Below are 19,104 nucleotides of genomic sequence, written 5' to 3' on the forward strand. Positions count from 1 at the left end.
TTCCAACTCCGTAACGTCGCCCGCCTCCGACCGTGCCTCAGCTCATCCGCTGGTGAAACCCTCATCCATGCTTTTCTTACCTGTAGACTTGACTATTCCAATGCACTCCTGGCTGGCCTCCCACATTCTACATTCCGTAAACTAGAGGCGATCCAAAACTCAGCAGCCTGTGTCCTAACTCGCACCAAGTCCCGCTCACCCATCACCTCTGTACTCGCTGATCAACATTGGCTTCCAATTAAGCAATGCTTCGATTTCAAAATTCTCATCCTTATTGCCAAATCCCTCCAAGCCCTCGCCCCTCTCTATCTCTGTAATCTCCTCCAGCCTCACAACCCCCCCCCCCCCCCCCCCGAGATGTCTGGGCTCCTAATTTTGCCCTCTTGAGCATCCCTGATTATAATTGATCAACCATCGGTGGCCATGCCTTCTGTTGCCTAGGCCCCAAGCTCTGGATCTCTCTGCCTAAACTTCCCTTCATCTCTACCTCTTTTTCCTCCTTCGAGACACTCCTTAAAACATACTACTTTGACTAAGCTTCTGGTCACCTGTGCTAATTTCTACTTGTACGGCTCGGTGTCAAATTCTTTATCTCATAATACTCCTGTGAAGCGGCTTGGGATGTTTCACGACTGTAAAGGCACTATATAAATATAAGTTGTTGTCTGCACCTAACATTTTTTTCAATTTATTGTCTGGATGTGGAGAATATGGTCAAGGCTAGAATTACTGCCCGTCCCTAGTTGTCCTGTGACGATGGTGGTCACCTTTCCTGAACTACTGCAGTCTTTCAGGTGATGGTGCCCCCACAATGGTGTTAGTGAATTGCAGGATATTGACCCAGCGATATACCCAAGTAACCGATATATGTCCACGTCAGGAGGGTATCTGACTTGGAAGGGAAATCAGAGTGATGGAGTTCCCACGACATTGCTGCTCATCCCCTTCTCCATGGTAGAGCTCGCAGGGGTAGGAGGTGCTGTTGAAGTAACCTTGGTGAGTTGCAGTAATGCATCCTGTGGATCGTACATCCTGTAGCCACAGTGGTAATGGCATTGTTTCCATTGCCAGGGACACCAGTAAAGTAATTCCACCTCTAGTATCGCCCGTCTCCACCCCTGCCTCAGCCCATCTGCTGAAACTCACATCCGTGCTTTTTGTTGCCTCCAAACTCGACTATTCCAATGCTCTGGTTGGCCTCCCATCTTCCTCCCTTCATATCCTTTAGCTCATCCAAAACTTGGCTGCCTGTGTCCTAACTCACACCATGTCCTGTTTACCCATCATCATCATAGGCAGTCCTTCGAAATCAAGGAAGACTTGCTTCCACTCAAAGTGAGTTCTCGGGTGGCTGCACAGTCCAATGCGGGAATTAGAGTCTCTGTAGCAGGTGGGGCAGACAGTGGTTGAAGGAAAGGGTTGATGGGGAACCTGATTTGCCGCACGCTCCTTCCGCTGTCTGCGCTTGGTTTCTGCATGCTCTCGGCGACGAGACTTGAGGTGCTCAGTGCTCTCCCGGATGCTCTTCCTCCACTTTGGGCGGTCTTGGGCCAGGGATTCCCAGGTGCTGGTGGGGATATTACACTTTAGCAAGGAAGCTTTGAGGGTGTCCTTGAAGCGTTTTCTCTGCCCACCTGAGGCTTGCTTGCCGTGTAGGAGTGGTCAGTGCTTCGATGCTGTGGATATTGGCCTGAGCGAGAACACTGACATTGGTGTGTCTATCATCCCAGTGGATTTGCGGAAGCAGCGCTGGTAGTACTTCTCCAGAGCTTTGAGGTGTCTGCTGTATATAGTCCACGTTTCTGAGCTATATAGGAGGGCAGATATCACTACTGCCCTGTAGACCATAAGCTTGGTGCCAGATTTGAGGTCCTGGTCTTCAAACACTCTCTTTCTCAGTTGTGGATTTTGATGACCGGGGAGCACTGCTGTGTGGCGAGGTCAAGTTGGTGGAGGACCTTTGTCTTACGGACGTTTAGCAAAAGACCCATGCTTTTCGTACTTGTGCATGAAACACAAAAGGATAGTATGCAGATACAGCAAGTATTGGCCTTTGTTGCAAAGGGGATGGAGTAGAAAAGCAGGGAAGTCTTGTTACAGTTATACAGGGTACTGATGAGGCCACACCTGTAATACTGCATGCAGTTTTGGTTTCCATATTTACGAAAGGTTATACTTGCTTTGGAGGCAGTTCAGAGAAGGTTCACAAGGTTGATTCTGCAAATGAGGGGGTTGACTTATGAGGAAAGGTTGAGGAGGTTGGGCCTCTACTCATTGGAATTCAGAAGATTGAGAGGTGATCTTATAGAAACACAAAGTGGATACAGAGAGGATGTTTCCACTGATGGGGGAGACCAGAACTAGGGGGCATAATCTTAGAATAAGGGGCCGCCCACTTAAAACTGAGATGAGGGGAAATTTCTTTTCTCAGAGGGTTGTGGATCTGTGGAATTCACTGCCTCAGAGAGCTGTGGAAGCTGGGACATTGAATAAATTTAAGACTGCGATAGACAGTTTCTTAACCAATAAGGGAATAAGGGGTCATGGGGAGCGGGCAGGAAAGTGGACCTGAGTCCATGATCGGATCAGCCAAGATCATATAAAATGGCAGAGCAGGCTCGAGGGGCCGTATGGCCTACTCCTGCTCCTATTTCTCATGTTTTTATGTACACCTCGGTGAAGGTGTTGACAATGGCTTGGAGTTTGGCCTCTGAGTGGGCGCTTGCGTAAGTGTCGTCTGTGTACTGTAGTTCGATTACAGAGGATGGGGCGACCTTGGATCTAGCCTGGAGGTGATGTAGGTTGAACAGGTTCCCATTGGTTCTATAGTTTAGTTCCACCCCTATGCTCACTGATCTATTTTGGTTCCTGGTGCAATACCACCTTTAATTTAAAATTCTCATCCTTTTGACCAAACTTTTGGGTAACCTGCGTACTCATGCGGCTCGGTGTCAATTTTTAAAATCTCATAATGCTCCTGTCAAGCGCCTTGGGACATTTCACTACATTAAAGGCGCTATATAAATGCAAGTTGTTGTTGTGTTCAAATCCTTCCATAGCCTCACCGCCCCCCCCCCCCCCCCCCATTTCTGTAATCTCCAGCCCTACAATCAATGTTGCCGTTCATTTTTTTTTGGAGTGCGCATTCAAAATATCGCATGTGTGGGGTTCTTCGCATTGGAAAGTTGGTGATCCAGCTGCGCGGGAGGTCCAGAGAGATGCGCAGCCGTGCGTAAGGAAACATTGCCGACAACGATCCGAGAACTCTGCGCTCCTCCAATTCTGGCCTCGTGTGGGTTCCCGATTTCCTTTGCCCCACCATTGGCGACTATGCCTTCAGGTGTCTGGGCCCTAAGCTCTGGAATTCCCTCCCTAAATCTCTCTGCCTCTCTATCCTTTTCTCCTTTAAGATGCTCCTTAAAACCTACCTCTTGTCCTAATCTCCCTTGTGTGGCTTGGTGTCAAATTTTGTCTAACGCTCCTGGGACATTCCTACGTTAAAGGCGCTATGTAAATGCAAGTTGTTATTGTCTGCTCTGTTCTGAGTGGCGTTTAGGTTCTTTAGTGATGCAGATGTACCCATCTGGGTGAGTATTGCATAACAGTCTTAACTTGAGCATTGTTGGCTTTGAGAGGTTGGGGTTGAGCCACTTAGCGCAGTTTACTCAGCCTGTGCCCTGCATTGTAATGACTGGCCCAGTTAAACTTCGGAGCAATGGATCCTCCCCCTCCCCAATGCAATGATGGTGGGGGACAATTTTTAAAATTTGTTCCTGGGATGGGGATGTTGCTGCAAGGCCAGCATTTACTGCCCATCCCTAATTGCCCTTGAGAAGCTGGTGGTGAACCTCCTTCTTGAACTGCTGCAGTCCGCGTGATGAATGTACTCCCACAATGCTGTTGGGGAATTCCAGGATTTTGACCCAGCGACGATGAAGGAACGGCGATATATTTCCAAGTCAGGATGGAGGGGAACTTGCAGGTGGTGGTGTTCCCATGCACCTGCTGCCTTTGTCCTTCTAGATGGCAGAGGTCGATGGTTTGGGAGGTGCTGCCGAAGAAGCCTTGGTGAGTTGCTGCAGTGCATCTTGTAGATGGTACACCCTGCAGCCATGGTGCGCCGGTGGTGGAGGAAGTTAATGTTTAAGATGGTGGATGGGGTGCCAATCAAGTGGGCTGCTTTGTCCTGGATGGTGCTGAGCTTCTTGAGTGTTGTTGGAGCTGCACACAGTGATGGTGATGCTATTTAAGGTCAAGGGGAGATGACTGGGCTTTCTCTTTGAGATGACCTTAACCTAGCACTTGTGTAGCGCAATTGTTACTTGCCACTAGTCAGCAGAAGCCTGGATGTTATGCAAGTCCTGCTTTAGGCTGATATGCACGGCATCCTTATTGAAGGTGTTGTCAGAGGAGTTAAACACTGTGGGATTGTCAGCAAACAGTCCTGCTCCTTCAGCAGGTAGCTGGGTTTAACCTGAATACATCTGTCTTCAGGTTGCAAGGCAGCAGCATCTTCGTAGCACAGTTTCAGTTTCTAATTTGTTCTGCATTCATTTGAAGAACGCTGTGAATTTGTTTTATGGTCCTCACATGTGCAACTCAGAAAAGTTGGCAAACAGGCTCACAAAAAGCTGACAACTCACAAAACAAGGTACAACTGAAAAACAAGGCTGTATATAGGCCTAGAATCGAGACCACTGAGTAAGTTTTAAAAATCCTTTTAATTACATTGAATTTCATGATTTTTATGTCTTGGGATCGCACTGTACAATTTAGTTTTTTTGTGAAAACTGAAACCTTATCTCACATATGACATACGAAAAAAACTAATTAGAGTCGATGCAGTGAGATATGAGAAAGAAAGGACTTGCATCGATATAGTGCCTATCATAACCTCAGGATGTCTCAAGGTGCTTTACAACCAATGAAGTACTTTTGAAGTGTCATCACTGTTGTAGTGTAAGAAATGTGGCAACCAATTTGTGCACAGCAAGATCCAACACAGCAATATGATAATCTGTTTTAGTGCTGTTGGTTGAGGGATAAATATTGGCCATAGGATCTTTTACGTTCGCCTGAGAGGGCAGATGGGGCCTCGGTTTAATGTCTCATCTGAAAGACTCTTTCAGTACCGTACTGGAGTGTTAGCCTGGATTTTGCTGTTCTGATTTGAATGAAACAGCTGATCAGACACCAAACCAGGAGGGGGAAATCGCCTCCCATCAAACAAACATGGATTTAATTTCACAGTTATGGAAGTGAGTTTCTACAAAATTAGCTGCACAATACCCTGGGGGTTATAACAAACAATAGCTCCAGCAAGGTGAAAACCAGTAGTGCTTTATAAACTACTAGCGGGAAAGATGAAGATCCCAGCGGATTGGAAAACCGCAAATGTAACGTCCCTATAAAAAAGGAGGCAGACAAAAAGCAGGAAACTATAGACCAGTTAGCCTAACATCTGTCGTCGGAAAAATGCTGGAGTCCATTATTAAGGAAGCAGTATCAGGACATTTGGAAAAGCATGATTCAATCAAGCAGAGTCAGCGTGGTTTTATGAAAGGGAAATCCTGTTTGAGACATTTGCTGGAGTTCTTTGCAGATGTAACGAGCAGGGTGGATAAGGGGGAACCAGTGGATATGGTATATTTGGATTTCCAGAAGGCATTCGATAAGGTGCCACATAAAAGGTTACTGCACAAGATAAAAGTTCATGGGGTTGGGGGTAATATATTAGCATGGATAGAGGATTGGCTAATTAACAGAAAACAGTCAGGATAAATGGATCATTTTCCGGTTGGCAAACAGTAACTAGTGGGGTGCCGCAGGGATCGGCCCTTAATTATTTACAATCTATATTAATGACTTGGATGAAGAGATTGAGTGTAATGTAGCCAAGTTTGCTGATGATACAAAGATGGGTAGGTAAGCAAATTGTGAGGAGGACACACAAAATCTGCAAAGGGATATAGACAGGCTAAGTGAGTGGGCACACATTTGGCAGATGAAGTATGTGGGAACATGTGAGGGTATCCACTTTGGCAGAAATAATAGAAAAGCAAATTATAATTTAAATGGGGAAAAATTGCAGTACAGAGGGACCTGGGGGTCCTTGTGCATGAAACACAAAAAGTTAGTATGCAGGTTCAGGAAGGCAAATGGAATGTTGACTTTTATTGCAAGGGAGAGCACTGGAGAACAGGAGCTCTGGAGAACTGGAGCAGAGTATAAAAGCAGAAGTCCTGCTACAACTGTACAGGGTTTTGGTGAGGCCACACCTGGAGTACTGCGTGCAGTTTTGTTCTCCGTATTTACGGAAAGATATACTTGCATTGGAGGTTGTTCAGAGAAGGTTCACTAGGTTGATTCCGGAGATGAGGGGGTTGACTTATGTGGATAGGTTGCGTAGGTTGGGCCTCTACTCGTTCGAATTCAGAAGAATGAGAGGTGATCTTATTGAAACATATAAGATAATGAGGGGGCTCGACATGGTGGATACAGAGAGGATATTTCCACTCTTGGGGAAACTAAAACTAGGGGACATAGCCTTAGAATAATGAACCGCAGATTTAAAACTGAGATGAGGAGAAATTTCTTCTCTCTGAGGGTTGTAAATCTATGGAATTCTTAGCCCCAGAGAGCTGTGGAGGCTGGGTCATTGAATATATTTAAGGCGAATGTTATATATGTGGACTTGTATTTACTCTGTACAGCCACCAGAGGGCTCATCCCCCGGAGTCCCAAGGGATCCCATAATCCCTTTGAGCGCACAGTGTTCAGTCTGACTCTCCATACACAACAACTGGCGACGAGATACAGATAGCGAACCCAAAGATGCAGAGTACAGTGGGCATCCTGGAGAGATTCTCAGAGGGAGATGATTGGGAAACCTTTGTGGAGCAACTTGACCAATACTTTGTGGCCAATGAGCTAGATGGGGAAGAGAGCGCTGCTAAACGAAGGGCGATTCTCCTCACCGTCTGTGGGGCACCAATGTATGGCCTCATGAAGAGTCTGCTCACTCCAGCGAAACCCACAGATAAATTGTATGATGATTTGTGCACACTGGCCCGAGAGCATTTGAACCCGAAGGAAAGCGTTCTGATGGCGAGGTACCGGTTCGACACCTACAAAAGGTCTGAAGGCCAGGAAGTAGCGAGTTATGTCACCGAGCTAAGACGCCTTGCAGGACATTGCGAATTTGAAGAACATTTGGAGCACATGCTCAGAGACTTTTTCGTACTTGGCATTGGCCACGAAACCATACTTTGCAAACTTCTGACTGTAGAGACCCCAACCTTGAGTAAGGCCATAGCAATAGCCCAGGTGTTCATTGCCACCAGTGACAATCCGAAGTAAATCTCTCAGTACACAAGTGATGCTACAAGTACTGTGAACAAAGTGATGTTGTTTTCGAATCGTAACGTACAGGGCAGGTCACACATACCTGCACCTACATGTCCGTAGATGTCTCAGAGTCCACCATCAAGGATGATGAATGCAAGACCATTAATACCTTGTTGGTGCTGCGGGGGTGATCATCGTTTCCATTCATGTCGATACAAAGAGTACGTTTGCAAGGGCTGTGGAACAGTGGGAAACGTCCATCGGGTGTGCAGGCAAGCTGCAAAGCCTGTTAAACCTGTAAACCACCATGTTGCAGAGGAGGACAGATCCACGGAGGATCAGGATGAACCAGAGCCTCAGATCAAGGAGGCAGAGGTACATGGGATGCACAAATTCACCACGAATTGTCCCCCGATAATGCTGAATGTTGAACTAAATGGAGTCCCGGTGTCAATGGAGCTGGACACGGGCGCGAGCCAGTCCATCATGGGCAAAAAGACTTTCGAAAGGTTGTGGTGCAACAAGGCCAGTCTTAACTCCAGTTCGCACAAAACTAAGAACTTACACGAAAGAACTGATTCCTGTAATCGGCACTACTACCGTAAAGATCTCCTATGATGGAACGGTGCACAAGCTACCGCTCTGGGTGGTACCGGGCAATGGTCCCACGCTGCTCGGCAGGAGCTGGCTGGGAAAGATACGCTGGAACTCGGACGACGTCCGAGCGCTATCGCCCGCTGACGACACTTCGTGTGCCCAGGTCTTAAACAAATTTCCTTCGCTGTTCAAACCAGGCATTGGGAAATTCCAAGGAGCAAAAGTGCAGATCCACCTAATTCCTGGGGCGCGACCCATCCATCACAAGGCAAGAGCAGTACCATACATGATGAGAGAAAGGGTAGAGATCGAGCTAGACCGGCTACAAAGAGGGCATCATTTCACCGATTGAATTCAGCGAGTGGGCCAGTCCTGTTATCCCAGTCCTCAAGGGAGACGGCACCATCAGAATCAGTGACAATTACAAAGTAACTATCAATCGTTTCTCCCTGCAGAACTAATACCCACTATCAAAAGCCGACTACTGAATAACAACGCTGGCAGGAGGAAAGACGTTCACGAAGCTGGATCTGACTTCAGCCTACATGATGCAGGAACTGGAGGAATCATCGAAGGCCTTCACCTGCATCAACACGCACAAAGGTCTTTTTGTTAATAACAGATGCCCGTTTGGAATCCGATCAGCGGCGGCGATATTCCAGAGAAACATGGGAAGTTTACTGAAGTCGGTCCCGCACACCGAGGTCTTCCAGGACGACATCTTGGTCACAGGTCGGAACATAGTCGAGTACTGCAGAACCTGGAGGAGGTTCTTAGTCGACTCAACCGCGTGGGGCTCAGGTTAAAACGCTCGAAATGCATTTTCCTGTCGCCTAAAATGGAGTTCCTGGGAAGGAGGATTGCGGCGGACGGCATCAGGTCCACCAACACGAAGACGGAGGCAATCGAGATGCACGGAGGCCACAGAACGTGACGGAGCTGCGGTCGGTTCTGGGACTCTTGAACTACTTTGGTAACTTCTTACCGGGTCTCAGCACCCTGCTAGAACCACTGCATGTCTTACTACGAAAAGGGGGCAAATGGGTTTGGGGCAAAAGCCAAGAAAATGCCTTCGTAAAAGCGAGAAAATTATTATGCTCAAACAAATTGCTTGTGTTGTATGATCCATGTAAGCGTTTGGTACTAGCATGTGATGCATCGTCATATGGTGTCGGGTGTGTATTGCAACAAGCTAATGATTTCGGGAAACTGCAACCTGTTGCTTATGCATCCAGGAGTCTGTCTAAGGCTGAGAGAGCCTACTACATGATTGAAAAAGAAGTGTTAGCGTGTGTCTATGGGGTAAAGAAGATGCATCAATACCTGTTTGGGCTAAAATTCGAATTGGAAACTGATCATAAGCCACTTATATCCCTGTTTTCCGAGATTAAAGGGATAAATACTGTAACGTCCTTACTCTACAGCATGAAACCACACTTCTGGGGACAAGGTCACTCTGTGACCTGAACTCTCTATTCACAGGACTCCAAAGACAGTGCCCCTGCGTGGGACCTCCCTTTTTATACCTGAGTGATCAGGTAAGGAGTGTCTCCCACAAGTTCACCCCTTGTGGTCAAGGTGTGCATCTAGGTTGCGTGTATACAGTAATACAGTGGTGTTACATTGTGGTTACATACATGACATCACCTCCCCCACAAAGTCTTATTGGAATCATAGGTTTAGTCTTTCAGGTGGTCTATGCTCCCTCGTGGAGCGCCGTAATTGGGGCTCTGGTTGTTGGACACTGACGTTAGTGTCTGTGGTGATTCCAGCCTGTCCGGGCTGACCGCAGGGACTGCATTCTTCTGATTGCTCTTGTTGCTCATTCACTGGCGGTGGTGTGAGCTCCATCTCATGGTCTTCTTCAGGTACCGCCGTGTTGATGCTGAACATTTTTTTTACTTGGTCCAGATGCTTACGGCATATCTGACCATTGTTGAGTTTTACCACGATGACCCTATTCCCCTCTTTGTCAATTACAGTGCCCTCAAGCCATTTGGGCCCATGGCGTGATTGAGAACGAATACAGGATCACTTATTTCTATACATCTCCCCCTCGCATTACGGTAATGGTACTCGTTTTGTGACTTGCGCTTGTCCTCAACTATAGACATAGAACATAGAAAATAGGTGCAGGAGTAGGCCATTCAGCCCTTCGAGCCTGCATCGCCATTCAATGAGTTCATGGCTGAACATGAACTATGTCGGTCGGGACTGGGTGAATGAGGGACAACCGAGCTTTGAGTGTCCATTTCATTAGTAGCTCTGCGGGCGGGATCCATGTGAGCGCGTGTGGTCGGGATCTATAGGCCAGCAGGAGGCGCGATAGGCGACATTGTAGGGAGGGCCCTTGAATCCTGAGCATACCTTGCTTGATAATTTGGACCGCACGTTCCGCCTAACTTGGAGGCCGGCTTGAACGGCGCAGTCCTTATGTGGTTGATGCCATTGCCCGATATAAACTCTCGGAATTCGTAGCTTGTGAAACATGGGCCATTATCACTAACCAGGTTGTCCGGCAAGCCATGGGTTCCAAAGATCGCACGTCGGCTTTCCACGGTGGTGGATGACATGCATGAATTCAGAATGATGCACTCGATCCATTTCGAGTACGCATCTACCACAATAAGGAACATCTTACCCATGAATGGACCCGCGTAGTCAACATGAATGCGTGACCATGGCCTGATGGGCCAGGGTCATGGGCTGAGCGGGACCTCCCTGGGGGCATTACCCAGCTGGGCACACGTCGTGCACCTGCGAACACATTGTTCCAGGTCTGAATCAATTCCAGGCCACCAAACGTGTGACCGGGCAATGGCCTTCATCAGCACAATGCCTGAGTGCTCGCTGTGGAGTTCCCTGATGAAGGCCTCCCTGCCATAGTAGGCAGTCGGCTTGGATGGAGAGCTCATCCATCCGTCTGTGGAACGGTCTGACCTCCTCAAGGCATGCTCCGTGTGCAGGTGCCCAATCCCCAGTCAGGACACATTTCTTAATCAGGGATAGGAGGGGATCTCTGTTTGTCCAGATTTTGATCTGGCAGGCTGTGATGGGGGAGCCTGCGCGGTCAAAGGCATCGACAGCCATGACCATCTCAGCGCTTTGCTCTGCTGTCCCCTCAGTGGTGGCCAGTGGAAGCCTGCTGAGCACGTCAGCACAATTTTCAGTGCCGGGCCGGTGCCGGATGGAGTAATCATAAGCAGCCAGCGTAAGAGCCCATCGCTGTATGCGAGCTGATGCGTTGACATTGACAGCCTTGCTGTCTGACAACAAGGATGTTAATGGCTTGTGGTCCGTCTCTAATTCAAACTTCCTACCAAATAGGTATTGATGCATTTTTTTTACACCGTAGACACATGCAAGCGCTTCCTTCTCGACCATCCCATATCCCCATTCTGCTTGAGAGAGCGACCTGGCGGCATAAGCCACAGGTTGTAGTTGACCCTCAGCATTGCCCTGCTGCAACGCGCACCCAACCCCATAGGACGATGCATCACATGTCAGAACCAAGTTTTTACAGGGGTCATACAGGGTCAACAACTTGTTTGAACAAAGTAGGTTTAGCGCCCGATCAAAAGCCCGTTCCTGACAGTCCCCCCAAAACCAATCGCAACCCTTACACAGGAGCACGTGTAGCGGCTCCAACAATGTGCTCAAGTTCGGCAGAAAGTTCCCGAAATAGTTCAACAGTCCCAGGAATGAACGCAACTCCGATGTGTTGCAGGGCCTGGGTGCTCATCGAATAACCCCTGTTTTGAATTCGGTAGGCCGAATCCCATCTGCAGCAACCCTCCTGCCCAGAAACTCAACCTCAGGAGCTAAGAACAAACATTTAGACTTTTTGAGTCGCAGGCCTACCTGGTACCAGTCGGCGTAGCACCTCCTCCAGGTTATGGAGGTGATCCTCGGTGTCTCGACCTGTGATGAGGATGTCGTCCTGGAATACGATCGTTCCAGGAATGGATTTAAGCAGGCTTTCCATGTTCCATTGAAAAATCGCGGCCGCTGATTGAATGCCAAACGGGCACCTGTTATAAACAAACAGTCCCTTGTGCGTGATGATGGTGGTCAGTAGTTTAGATTCGTCGGCCAGTTCCTGGGTCAGAAAGGCTGAAGTGAGGTCCAACTTGGTGAACAGCTTGCCGCCTGCCAGCGTGGCGAAAAGGTCCTCCGCTCTTGGGAGCGGGTATTGATCTTGTAGGGACACCCGATTGATGGTGGCCTTGTTGTCGCCACAGATCCTGACAGAACCATCTGCTTTTAGTACGGGAACGATGGGGCTCGCCCAGTCGCTGAATTCGACAGGCGAGATGATGGCCTCTCTCAACAGCCGGTCCACTTCTCTCTCGATCTTTTCCCGCATCACATACGGCAGCGCTCTGGCTTTGTGGTGCACTGGCCTGGCGTCCGGGGTGATGTGTATCACTACTTTAGTGCCTTTGAAAGTCCCGACGCCAGGTTGGAATAGTGAATCGAATTGTTGTAGGACTTGTGAGCATGAACTTCGCTCCACAGGTGAACCTCTCCCCATTTCCAGTTCATCTCGGCTAACCAGCTCCTCCCCAACAGTGCGGGATCATTGCCCGGGACAATCCAAAGCGGTAGCTGATTCACTAACCCATTGTGTGTGACAGCCAACATTGCACTGCCTAGCACCGGAATGATTTCTTTTGTGTAAGTCTGTAATTGTGTGTCAACACGTGCTAATTTGGGTCTACTGGCCTTAAGTGGCCATAGCTTCTCGAATTGCTGAATGCCCATGAGTGACTGGCTGGCCCCAGTGTCCAGCTCCATGCGTACAGGGATACCATTTAATAAAACCCTCATCATCATTGGTGGCGTTTTGGTGTATGAACTGTGAATATTTGCCACATGGACCCGCTGCACCTTGGCGTCCATCGATTTGCCCCAATGGTCATTCTGCCTCAAAGAACCCTCTTCTGGTCCATCCGCCTCATATTTTAGTCTGGTTGCAGGCTTCCTGCACATTCGAGCTAAGTGGCCACTGAGATTGCAGTTCCTGCAGACAAACTGTTGAAATCTGCAAGATCTAGCTGAGTGTTTTCCCCCACACCTCCAGCATGAGTTAAAGTTTCCATTGTTGGGAACAAAAGGGCTATGGCCAGGCATTCCATGCTGACTGTCCCTTTGACTGCTCTTAAGTATCCTATTAGTGGGTGTCAATGGCCCCATCCCGGGCCGCATTGTCCACTGTGATGGCGTGAAGGTCCGTTCAGCCTGCTATTGTCTCTGTTGAAGTCCTGCTCTGGGGTCTATTGCTTCGGACTGCCCCTGCCTGCCTGCCTGCGGGGTTCTGAGTCGCATTAATGATGTTGACTTCCTGATCCAGCACCGCGTTAGAGGCAGAATTGCGTGTGTATATTATTTTCGTCTCTTCCCCGCCATGAAAGTTTGAGCCATCAACGCCGCCACTTCCAAGGTCAAATCATTGGTCTCAATTAATTTGCGGAAAATTCCCGCATGACCGATGCCCTCGCTAAAGAAATCCCTTAGCATCTCCCCCCTGCAGGCGTCTGTGAACTTAGAGGCTGGCCAAACGCCGGAGATCCGCTACGAAGTCCGGTATGACGTCGGTGGGTGTAGAATCTGTGTCGAGCCATATGTATGCTACTCGCCGGTTTGAGGTGCTCCCTGATCAATTTGCGAAGTTTTTCAAAGGTTTTGTCCGCCGGCTTTTCAGCTGCTAGTAAGTCCTTCATGAGCGCGTAAGTCTTTGTTCCGCAGCTGGTTAAGAGATGAGCCCTTCGCTTGTCGGCCGCTGCATCCCCCAGCCAATCTTTTGTAATGAAGCTTTGCTGAAGCCTCTCGACAAAATCGTCCCAGTCTTCCCCAACACAGTACCGTTCCTCTGTGCTACCGGTGGCCATTCTCGTGGGTCGTGAATTCCCATTTCTCTTCACCAATGTAAAGTCCTTACTCTACAGCATGAAACCACACGAGGCACCTTCTGGGGACAAGGTCACTCTGTGACCTGAACTCTTTATTCACAGGACTCCAAAGACAGTGACCCTGAGTGGGACCTCCCTTTTGATCAGGTAAGGAGTGTCTCCCACAAGATCACCCCTTGTGGTCAAGATGTGCATTTAGGTTGAGTGTATACAGTAATACAGTGGTGTTACATTGTGGTTACATACATGACAAATACCAAGGCATCGGCCCGCATCCAGAGATGGGCGCTCACGTTGTCCGCATACAATTACGCCATCCACCACAGGCCAGGCACAGAAAACTGCGCCGATGCTCTCAGTAGGCTGCCATTGCCCATCACGGAGGTGGAAATGGCGCAGCCCGCAGATCTAGCCATGGTTATGGAAGCATTTGAGAGTGAGCAATCACCCGTCACTGCCCGGCAGATCAAAACCTGGACAAGCCAGGACCCCTTATTATCTCTAGTCAAAAGCTGTGTGCTTCACGGGAGCTGGTCCAGTGTCCCAGTGGAAATGCAGGAAGAAATAAAGCCGTTCCAGTGGCGCAAAGATGAAATGTCTATACAGGCAGACTGCCTTCTTTTTGGCAATCGAGTAGTGGTCCCCAAGAAGGGCTGAGACACCTTCATCAATGACCTCCACAGTACCCACCCAGGCATCGTAATGATGAAAGCGATAGCCAGATCCCACGTGTGGTGGCCCGGTATCGATGCGGACTTAGAGTCCTGCATTCACAGATGTAATACATGCTCGCAAGCGCCACTAAGTTTATGGTCTTGGCCCTCCAAACCGTGGTCTAGGGTGCACGTCGACTATGCAGGCCTGTTCTTGGGTAAAACGTTCCTTGTGGTTGTAGACGCGTACTCCAAGTGGGTTGAATATGAGATAATGTCGATTAGCACGTCCGCTGCCACTACTGAAAGCCTGCGGGCCATGTTTGCCACTCACGGCTTACCCGATGTTCTGGTGAGCGACAACAGGCCATGTTTTATCAGTGCTGAGTTCAAAGAATTCATGACCGTAACGGGATCAAACATGTCACATCTGCCCCGTTTAAACCAGCATCCAATGGTCAGGCAGAGAGAGCAGTGCAAACCATCAAGCAAGGCTTGAAGAGGGTAACTGAAGGCTCACTGCAGACTCGCCTATCCCAAGTCCTGCTTAGCTACTGCACCGAGACCCCACTCACTCACTGGGATCCTAACCTGTTGAACTGCTCATGAAAAGAGCACTTAAGACAAGGCTCTCGTTAGTTCACCCTGATCTACATGAACAGGTAGAGAGCAGGTGGCTTCAACAAAGTGCATACCATGATAGCGCAAATGTGTCACGCGAGATTGAAGTCAATGATCCTGTATTCGTATTAAATTTTGGACAAGTTCCCAAGTGGCTTCCCGGCACTGTCATGGCCAAAGAGGGGAGCAGGGTGTTTCGGGTCAAACTTTCAAATGGATTCATTCACCGGAAACACTTGGACCAAATCAAACTCAGATTCACGGACTATCCTGAGCAACCCACCTTGGACCCCACCTTTTTTGATCCCCCAACATACACACCAGTGGCAACCGACACCACGGTTGACCACGAAGCAGAACCCATCATCCACAGCAACCCTGCAGGGCACAACACACCAGGCAGCCCAGCAAGGCCAGCTGCACAGCAGTCCAGCGAGGGCCCAACAAATGATTCAACAACACCAGCTTTCACACCGAGACGATCAACCAGGGCAAGAAGGGCCCCAGATTGACTCACATTGTAAATAGTTACACTATTGACTTTGGGGGGGCAATGTTGTTATATATGTGGACTTGTATTTATTCTGTACAGCCACCAGAGGGCTCATCCCCCGGAGTCTTCACAGGTTGGAGAGGCACTCTGGAGACCTGCAATAAAAGACTAAGGTCACACTTTACTTTGAGCTCACAGTGTTCAGTCTGACTCTTTCTCCATACACAATAGCGAAGATAGACAGATTTTTGGGCGATCAGGGAGTAAAGGGTTATGGGGAGCGGGCAGGGAAATGGAGCTGAGTCCATGATCAGATCAGCCATGATCTTATTGAATGGCGGAGCAGGCTTGAAGAGCCAAATGGCCTATTCCTGCTCCTATTTCTTATGTTCTAAATCTTAAAAAAGAAACTTGGTAAAGTGCACGTCCCAGCGGTGCTGTCCCCACCAATCACATGAAAACATTGTTTGCCAGTCACGGCACAGCATGAAGTGACGGGATCTATTTAAGGAACTGGGCAGGTTTTGTTCAATTATTTTTTAATTATTTTGCTCCGGAACTGGAGCTACTGATGATAATACCTGATGAGATAACATTGAAGTGATAAAAATACATGAGACTGGTCAAGTTTAAAAAAAAGATGGCAAGTACAGTGCAACAGTAAAGCCTTCGGATGTTCATGCTGGAGAAAAAGTGTTAGTCATAGGGGCACTTCACTTATGCTTTATTTTGTGTATTGTCCCAGAGATTCAACTTCCTATTTTACTGTATGTTTTGGCTCCCTCTGTGCTGCTAAACTTCCGAGGTGGTTCCTTCCCATCCTAGAATGTTTTATGAAACAGACAGCTGACTTGGACATATGAATCTCTGGTCAGGTATTAAAGAAGGGTGCATCTTAACTGCTGCACTACTGAAAGAATAATTATGTAATGATCTATTTTGATGCTGTGGCCTATAACATTCCATATCAAAAACCATTGTAAAAGTCTCAACAACAATTTGCATTTGCCTAAATGTAGTAAAACGTCCCAAGACACTTCACAGGAGCATTATCAACCAAAGTTTGACACCGAGCCACATAAGGAGATATTGGAATGCTTGGTCAAAGGCTTTAAGGAGCATCTTAAATGAGGAGAGGTTGAGAGAGGGAATTCCAGCGCTTAGGGCTTAGGCAGCTGAAGGCATAGTAGTCAATGAGGGAGCAGTGAAAATTGGGGATGCGCAAGAGGCCAGAATTGGAGGAGTGCAGAGATCTCGGAGGATTGTAGCGCTGGAGGAGATTACAGAGACAGGGAGAGGCGAGACCCCCATTCCCCTCCCACCCCCTCCTGTTGAGAGTGTTTCAAGGGCGTCCAGGAAAATGTTGCGAACTCCTAACTCTGCCAAGCCTCGTCGCTCCATATTCCTATCTCCTCTCCATTCCCCTTCTCTTCCAACTCTGTCTCCCTTTCTCTTCTCCCTGTGTCCCTCCCCTCTCTTCCCTTCTTTTTCCCCTTTCCTCTCTTTTTCCTGCCTGCCTTCTCTTTCTCGGAAAGGAATTTTCCAGAGCTCTTTCCAAAATTGACAAGGTTTTTGTCTTTCCCAGGAAATGTAATGACCGAGGGATGGGCCGAGGTGTATGTAGGTTGCACAACATCTTGATGGAGCAGGCTGAATGGACTAGTTGGTCCTTTTCCATTTGTTCATATAACTGGATCCCTAAAAATATTTGCCAAGTTCTTGTGTGACAAAACATTACCATGGAGTCAAAGTCATTGAAAACTGTATTCTGTTTATTCATATACATAAATAAACTAGTTCCTTGCTTCACAGTTAAGGCACAAAAGGCTTTTGACAAGGTTCCACACAAGAGAATGGTGTGCAAAATTAAAGCGCATGGTATTGGGGGTAATGTACTGACATGGATAGAGAACTGGTTGGCAGACAGGAAGCAGAGGGTCGGGATAAACGGGTCCTTTTCAGAATGGCAGGCAGCGACTAGTGGGGTGCCGCAGGGCTCAGTGCTGGGAACCCAGCTATTTACAATATACATTAATGATTTGGATGAAGAAATTGAGTGTAATATCTCCAAGTTTGCAGATGACACTAATCTGGGTGGAGATGTGAGCTGTGAGAAGGACGCTGTGAGGCTGCAGAGTGACTTGGACAGGTTAGGTGAGTGGGCAAATACATGGCAGATTCAGTATAATGTGGATAAATGTGAGGTTATCCACTTTGGGGGCAAAAACACAAAGGTAGAATATTATCTGAATGGCGGCAGATTAGGAAAAGGAGCTGCAATGAGACCTGGGTGTCATGGTACATCAGTCATTGAAAGTTGGCATGCAGGTACAGCAGGCGGTGAAGAAGGCAAATGGTATGTTGGCTTTCATAGCTAGGGGTTTTGAGTATAGGAGCAGGGAGGTCTTACTGCAGTTGTACAGGGCCTTGGTGAGGCCTCACCTGGAAAATTGTGTTCAGTTTTGGTCTCCTAATCTGAGGAAGGATGTTCTTGCTATTGAGGGAGTGCAGCAAAGGTTCACCAGACTGATTCCAGGGATGGCTGGACTGACATATGAGGAGAGACTGGATCGACTGGGCCTTTATTCACTGGAGTTTAGAAGGATGAGAGGGGATCTCATAGAAACATATAAAATTCTGACGGGACTGGACAGGTTAGATGCAGGAAGAATGTTCCCGATGTTGGGGAAGTTCAGAACCAGAGGACACAATCTAAGGATAAGGGGTAAGCCATTTAGGACCGAGATGAGGAGAAACTTCTTCACTCAGAGAGTTGTTAACCTATGGAATTCCCTGCCGCAGAGAGTTGTTGATGCCAGTTCATTGGAGATATTCAAGAGGGAGTTAGATATGGCTCTTACGGCTAAGGGGATCAAGGGGTATGGAGAGAAAGCAGGAAAGGGGTACTGAGGTGAATGATCAGCCATGATCTTATTGAATGGTGGTTCAGGCTCGAAGGGCCGAATGGCCTACTCCTGCACTATTTTCTATGTTTCTATATTAACCTCGTCTCACTACAGAGTTTATCAGTCCACCGTCCAAAGATAAGAAAATGCACATGGTGGCTATGTGAGTGAATTCAGCGTCCATTAAATGAAGAACTTGACTTATATAGTGCGCTTCACAACCTCAGTACATCGCAAAATGCTTTACAGCCAAAGAAGTACATTTAAAGTGAAGTCACTGTTGTTAATGTAGGAAATTCGTTAACTAATTTGCACACAGCAAGAACAAAAAGAAAGACTTGCATTTATATAGCGCCTTTCACGACCACCTGATGTCTCAAAGCGCTTTACAGCCAATGAAGTACTTTTGGAGTGTAGTCACTGTTGTAATGTGGGAAACGCAGCAGCCAACTTGTGCACAGCAAGCTCCCACAAACAGCCACGAAATAAATAACTCGATCTGTTTTAGGTGTTTTTTAAGGGATAGGTATTGGTTGAGGGCTAAGTGTTGGCAAGGACACCAGGAGAACTTCCCT

The sequence above is a fragment of the Pristiophorus japonicus genome, chromosome 16 (genome assembly GCF_044704955.1).
Source record: "Pristiophorus japonicus isolate sPriJap1 chromosome 16, sPriJap1.hap1, whole genome shotgun sequence".
In the NCBI taxonomy this organism is placed as follows: domain Eukaryota; kingdom Metazoa; phylum Chordata; class Chondrichthyes; family Pristiophoridae; genus Pristiophorus; species Pristiophorus japonicus.